Source organism: Dipodomys spectabilis, unplaced genomic scaffold (assembly GCF_019054845.1).
Source record: "Dipodomys spectabilis isolate Male_0828 unplaced genomic scaffold, ASM1905484v1 ptg000547l, whole genome shotgun sequence".
Lineage (NCBI taxonomy): Eukaryota > Metazoa > Chordata > Mammalia > Rodentia > Heteromyidae > Dipodomys > Dipodomys spectabilis.
The window spans coordinates 1,418,653-1,425,155 of NW_024871224.1; positions in this window are offsets into that span (position 1 = coordinate 1,418,653).

The window sequence follows — 6,503 nt, forward strand, 5'->3', positions numbered from 1 at the left end:
GAAACAATAAAGCCAAGGCCAGTATGTAGATCTACGGGAGTGATATAGAGAAAACATTACTACTAAATGGAACATGAAGGATGATGCCACTCTGTTTCTTCTACTAGCTCTAAATCATGGCCACTAATCATGCCAATTTGTAAAAAGTAGAATGGAAGACTAATTCTAGTTTCAAACCAAGTCAGATATAAGAGCATAGACTTAACTAGAAAAAAAAAAGCCATGTTGAGAGAGCAGGAATTATTCTAGCAATGAACTGTTGGCTAAGTTCACATATCTTTTTTTATTTCTTTCCTTTTCTTTTCTTTTTTCTTTGGTATTTGTGGGGCTTGAAGTCTGGGCCTGGGCACTCTTCCTCTACTCTTCAGCTTAAGGCTAGCAGTCTACCACTTGATCCACAGTGCCACTTCCAGTTTTCTGGTTTTTAATTGGAGATAAGTGCTTCAGAAACTTTCCTACTTGTGCGGGATTTGAACTGCAATCCTCAGATCTTAGCCTCCTGAGTATCTAGGATTATAGGTGTGAGCCACTGTCACCCGGCTTAAGATCACATTTTTAACAGTGTACACTCAATATATGTAATGTGTGTGTTCATCTATCTTTATATGAATTCTTAAGTTAATAATCTGGGCTACACTCACAAAACTGTCTCAAGTTTAAAAGTTGATACTCCTGGAAAGATAAAATCTAAGAATGTAAAGGATTCTGGGAAGTTCAGTTAGCATCCAGCCTGGGAAAAAAAAGCATTTGCGACAATACCTAAACTTAACCAGCCTAAACCTGCATTGAGAGAATGACAGAAGTGATGGAATACTAGGTAAGAGCAAGACTGCTGAATAAGAGCTTGAGATTTTGGCATACATACACGCAAGCAAGCACATACAAACAGAGGCACTTATATGTGTAAACATACATATGAAACAACTCTCAGAATGTGTAGAAAAAGTTAGGAAATAATAGAAAATATGTCTTGAGTAAGACTAGAACAAGTGAAATTTTTAATATTAGAAAGTCCTCAAGTGAACTTTCCCCAAAAAAGCTTGAGAATATTACAAAGGTAGGGACCAGAGATATTAAGAAATTCAAGTAATCATTATTAAAGGGATCAGATACATGGAGGAATGAATCAGAGAACCCTGCAGGTGCATCTGAAAATGTTCATATCCTGTGTCAAATGTTAGAACATCTTTGAAAATTGTGCATAAACAGTCAGAGCTGTCAGTCTAGTGGATAAATCATCGGAGAAGTTCAGAATTGCTAGCCTGTTTCTAGATTAAATAAACCAACAAACTATGGCAGGGAAATGTAATACAAGCCTGGAATTCTAGCACTCAGATTAAGACAGGAGATTAGAGAGTGGAATTACATAACGATACCTTTCCTTGACCAGGTAGTATAATTTTGTCTGAATAAAACAAGCCACACAACAAGAAAGGAATACACAGTTGGAAGTTTCCGCTAATTTTTTCAATATGTTTTGGTAAGTCAAGTTTCCTATTGAAATGCAGCTCATATATAATCTTCACTTGCGTTTTACATGCCCTCTTCATTACAGAACATTGCTAGATGCAAAATAGCTCATGATTCCCAATCAAAAATTTGAAAAGTAAGCATCATTCTGTTGGATTCCAAAGAAATGATGAAGGATTACAAAAGCTTAAGCCTGGAAAAATAGCAAAGTTCATCTAATGTGGAACTTTGTAGACGTGCCTGCATTAGAATTTAGATTTGAAATAAATGTTTTCGTTTGTAATTTCATATTCTCTAGGATACTACAAAATTGTATTCAAGTAGAAGATTTAATTTAGAAATTCACAAATGATTCTGGCATTCTATTTGCCTAGAATATTCTTTCAAGTGAGGTATAATTAGAAATTAGTTAATATAAAATTCCAATAGTTCATGTGTAAGATGATAATGTGAATAATCTACACAAAGTTGCCAACAAATGGATGCTATTAATTTATAAATTTAGAAAAATAGCAATTTTTTGAGACTTTGGTGTAACATGGTATGAAGAGAATAATTGTATGGCATCTCTTTTCTTCTACCTATATATAACACAGGAATAAATTTCCTTATGTACCTCTTAATTACTCATACAATGAGAGAAAAAAGCTAGGTTTAGTGTTTGTTTTTATTTTGTTTTTGTTGTTTAGTTTATGCTAGGGCTTGTCCTCTGGGTCTGGGCACTGTCCCTGAGCCTGTTTTTGCTCAAGGCTACTGCTCTACCACTTGAACCTCAGCGCCACTTGTGTATGGCTATTCCTTATTAGTTTTTGGAAATAAGAATCTAAGGAACCTTGCTACCTAGGTGGGTTTGAACCATAATCTTCAGATCTTAATATTCAGATATTCAGATCTCCTGAATATCTATGATAGATAAAATAATATATAATAAAATTAATATAAAATAATAATATAAATACTATTTGCAAGTGTTCTGATCTCAAGAATACAACTGGAGGGAAAATGATGCAGAAAAGTTTAGTATAGTGTTCTTTGCACAATTGGGAGGGAATCACAGCAGAAGTGTAGTATTTTTTTTAACAATAGTGATAAGCTAGTCATGATGTGAATTCAGTCAATTTTAAGGTGAACCTTACAAGTTGCAAACCATTGGGCTAGGATGACTTTACAGCATAAAAACTTGGGACTGATTGTCATAGAAATAATAGCTTACTCTGATGAAACAAATGTTTAGTCTTCAGGAATTAATTATTATAGATAGGTCATAGTTTTATCTTCTACCAGAATGTGGCTATTTTTTCTATTGACTTTTAAATATGTAACATCTCATTGGAAATTTCATCTATTGCAGAATTAATTAAAATGCAAACAGATACTGTTTTAAATGTCTCTGGTATGGCATGATCAGAATTTGAAAATGATTAGTTAGTAGTCATCTGAATTTTGGAGAATACATATATTCTGTCCTCTTAACAATTATTCAGTATTAAAAGTTAGGAGTTTCTGTAGAATTAAACTGTTTTGTTTTAGTATGAGATAATGGTTTTTTTCAACATAAAGGCAAGTATATTGTGAAGATATTGTATACTTTGGTAACATTCAAGTTGATGACCCTCTGATAAAGAAAGGGGGAATAGAATGGTACTTACTATATCAATACAGTGAAATTATATTTTATGTAAGTTATTTTTTAATTTAATTTTATTGTCAAGGTGATGTATAGAAGGGGTTGCCGAAATTGTAAGATGGTGAATACATAACATGTCGAACTTTTTTCCCACTACCTCACTTTTCTCACAGTTTTCCTTCACCCCAATACCCTTCACAAGTTGTAATGTAAATTTCCATCATGTTGTCCTGTGAGCATTGGTATTACAGTGGTTTGTACTTTGTCCTTTGTTGCGCCATGTTGTTGTTCCTCTTCCCTTCTCTAACTAAGATAAATATATATACAATGACACATGATACTGAAATCAAATACGACAGCGGACAAACCATAGGGGAAAACACAAAAGAAAAAAGAATCACAGAGTACATTAAAAACAACCACCACAAAGAAAACCTTTGTTTTCACATGTAGTTCATTTTGTTCATCATCATCTTATACATAGCTACTGAGCCATTCTGCTCATCTGCTAGGACTATCCTAGATATTTCCTACTTGATTCAAATTAGGGATACCATGGAATCTTTTTCTTTGTGTCTTGTTTATTTTACTTAGTAAGATTTTTTCATTTCCATATGAATTGGAAGTATAGAATTCCACAGTGGATATATATATATCACATCTTGTCAATTAGTTCATCTACTGAGAGGCATATTGATTTAAAACACGATTGCATGTAAGTATGACTTAGGGTCGTTCAAAAATGACAGATGCCACCTCCCCAGATATTCTAAAATCTTGATTTATATGAAGATAGGATTTCATGGTGGACCAAGTGTTGAGATATCTGGATGAGTCTAATGTATATCTTGCACTGAATTATGCAGGAAGGTATCCAATATCATATGGGTTAAAATGGTTGTGACAAAATATTCCCTTGGAAAAGATATAGGAGGCTGCCAGAAGTATGAAGTAGTTCAGATAATTTTGAAGGATTTAGAAATGCAACTCAAGTATGTCTCTTTAAATAATAATTATTTAATTGGAATGACAAAAGATGGGAAGGGGGAAGAAAATGCCTGAGAGCAGATCATTGTCCCAAGTTAGAGTACAAAAAGGTAATCTACAACTTCCCAGTTAAAAAGAGAGTAATATATTATGACCCACTTAATTTAGGTACATGCAATTTACTTGATTTTTCCTACTTTAACCCTCCAAAATAAGTGAAGTCTTATTAGAAAAATTATGTTATTTCCATTGCTTCAACCTGAACACTAACTGTAATGAGCCCTCTTTTTCTCACTTTGCACTTAGAAAATAGTCCCTAAGATGATGATGATGTGGCTGATTAGAGTCAGAGTTAGGGGCTTCTACTTGTACAATTATCCCAGAAGAGTTTAAATCAGTTTTTTTCCCAAGATATACAACTACATTTTCTTAAGCTGTACTTTGAACACACCCTCATACCTGAGCACATAATTTGAAATTATACTTCAGCATTTCCTTGGCACATTCTACTTTATGCCTTTCGCTTTTTTGCACATTCCTTTTGAGTTCATAGTTGCTCTATTTCCATTTCATCTGTACAAACTGCTAAGAACATTGTTCAACTACCACTTCTTGTTTGCACAAGACCAGTCTATGTATGAAAGTACTTTGTCCATATTAAGCAACAGGGTAGTACTCACTCTTTGAGGAGAAAAGTTCCACAGTGTAACCCTATGCCCACATTACAGGATGTAGAATTTAAAGCATTTTGAGAGAACAGTGATATTAGAATTGAAAGGCTCCTTAGGGAAATTTTCTTGAAGCTCATTAGTTTACTCAGGAGAAATATAAATATTTACAAAATTTGGAGCTAATTAGTAAGTATCCGAATTAACATTAGATCCTAGATGTTGTGTTAATACAAGTCATGATTGTATTATTGTTACATCTGAAACCTTCACAACTTGACAATGTGTATGAGAAAATGAAAGAAAGGCATTAAGCAAAATGTCTTATCTTTTAGGCATTCAGTCCTACTGGTGAGGGTAAAGTCTGAACTCTTCCATTCAATAAAAGCTTGAAGTTTATAAAAGCATTCCCTACATATAAGAATTTGTGTCAGGTTGATTGACAGGGTTATTTCACCATGGAGATATCCCTAACAAGAACTAGAGTTAAATAGAGTATATGGCAGTTATGATGTGTCAATGGATATTGGGGCATTTTCTATTCTAAAAAACAATCAATTCGAGGAGTCTTCAGTCACATCAGTAATGCTGTATGCTCAACCTAATACTTGGTGTTACATGTCCTACATTTATAATGAATAGGCTGATAAGACATCCAAACATATCTAAAGATATTTCAATATAATCCCAAACTGATGTGGATACATGGGCCACACATTGGAAATGTAGGACAAATTAGGCTTTTTTGTGCTGTAGTTCAATCTATAAACTACTGACTAAACAAAGTCTTTAAAAATATTCACAGAATGCCTCTAAGTAAAGTTCATGACAATTATATATGTATAATTCTTCTAAGGTCAGGATAAAGCATTGGTTCCCAACATTTAAAATCAACAGGATCTGTTGAATTTATGGATCCAGAATTTTATGGCTTCATATTCATATCCCAAAATTTTATCAATATGACTTTCACTAAAACAGTGTTCTTATTGAACTTTATGTCCTTTTACTTTTCAAATCTAAATAGCATATTTCTTTCAATATCTTCTTGCACATTCCTTCCTTTACTTCTATAAACTTGTGCTTATTACTTTTTTATTTCCTTATTTATCTCTTTCTTCCAATCTTGTCTACAATGGTGCCCACATTGCTCACACCTGTGTCAGAAATTTCCTTTTTTTCCCCTTCAATAAGGCCCCCAATTTTATTATTCTTTTTCATATTCATGGTCGTGGATATTTTGATGATTTCTAAACAGACCCATCTTTGCATGTAAACTTTAGAACTATCAGATATTTTCCCCTAAATCCATCATTTCCACCTGTGGTCCTTATTACTAAGAGTAGCACTAACACATTTGCCAGCCAAACGTGTGGAAGTATATTAGATTTCTTCTCTCCCTTCGGCTCCCTCCCATTAGATAAGATGAATGATCAAGATTTTCTCAGTTTCTGTCCCTCAAATGATTTCTATTTTTTGGGTGGGTCCGGTCATTGGGCCTGAACTTTGGGCCAGGGCGCTGTCCCTCAGTTCTTCAGCTCAAGACTAGCACTCTACCACTTGAGCCACAGCACCAGTTCCGGCTTTTTTCTCTGTTTATGTGTTTCTGAGAAATCAAACCCAAGGCCTCATGCATGCAAGGCAAGCGCTCTACCACTGAGCCACCTTCCAAGCCCCCACTCAAATGATTTCTATATACTAATTTTTATGCCCCTGACACCAGCCTGTTTCTTTTACTCAACACTGTTACC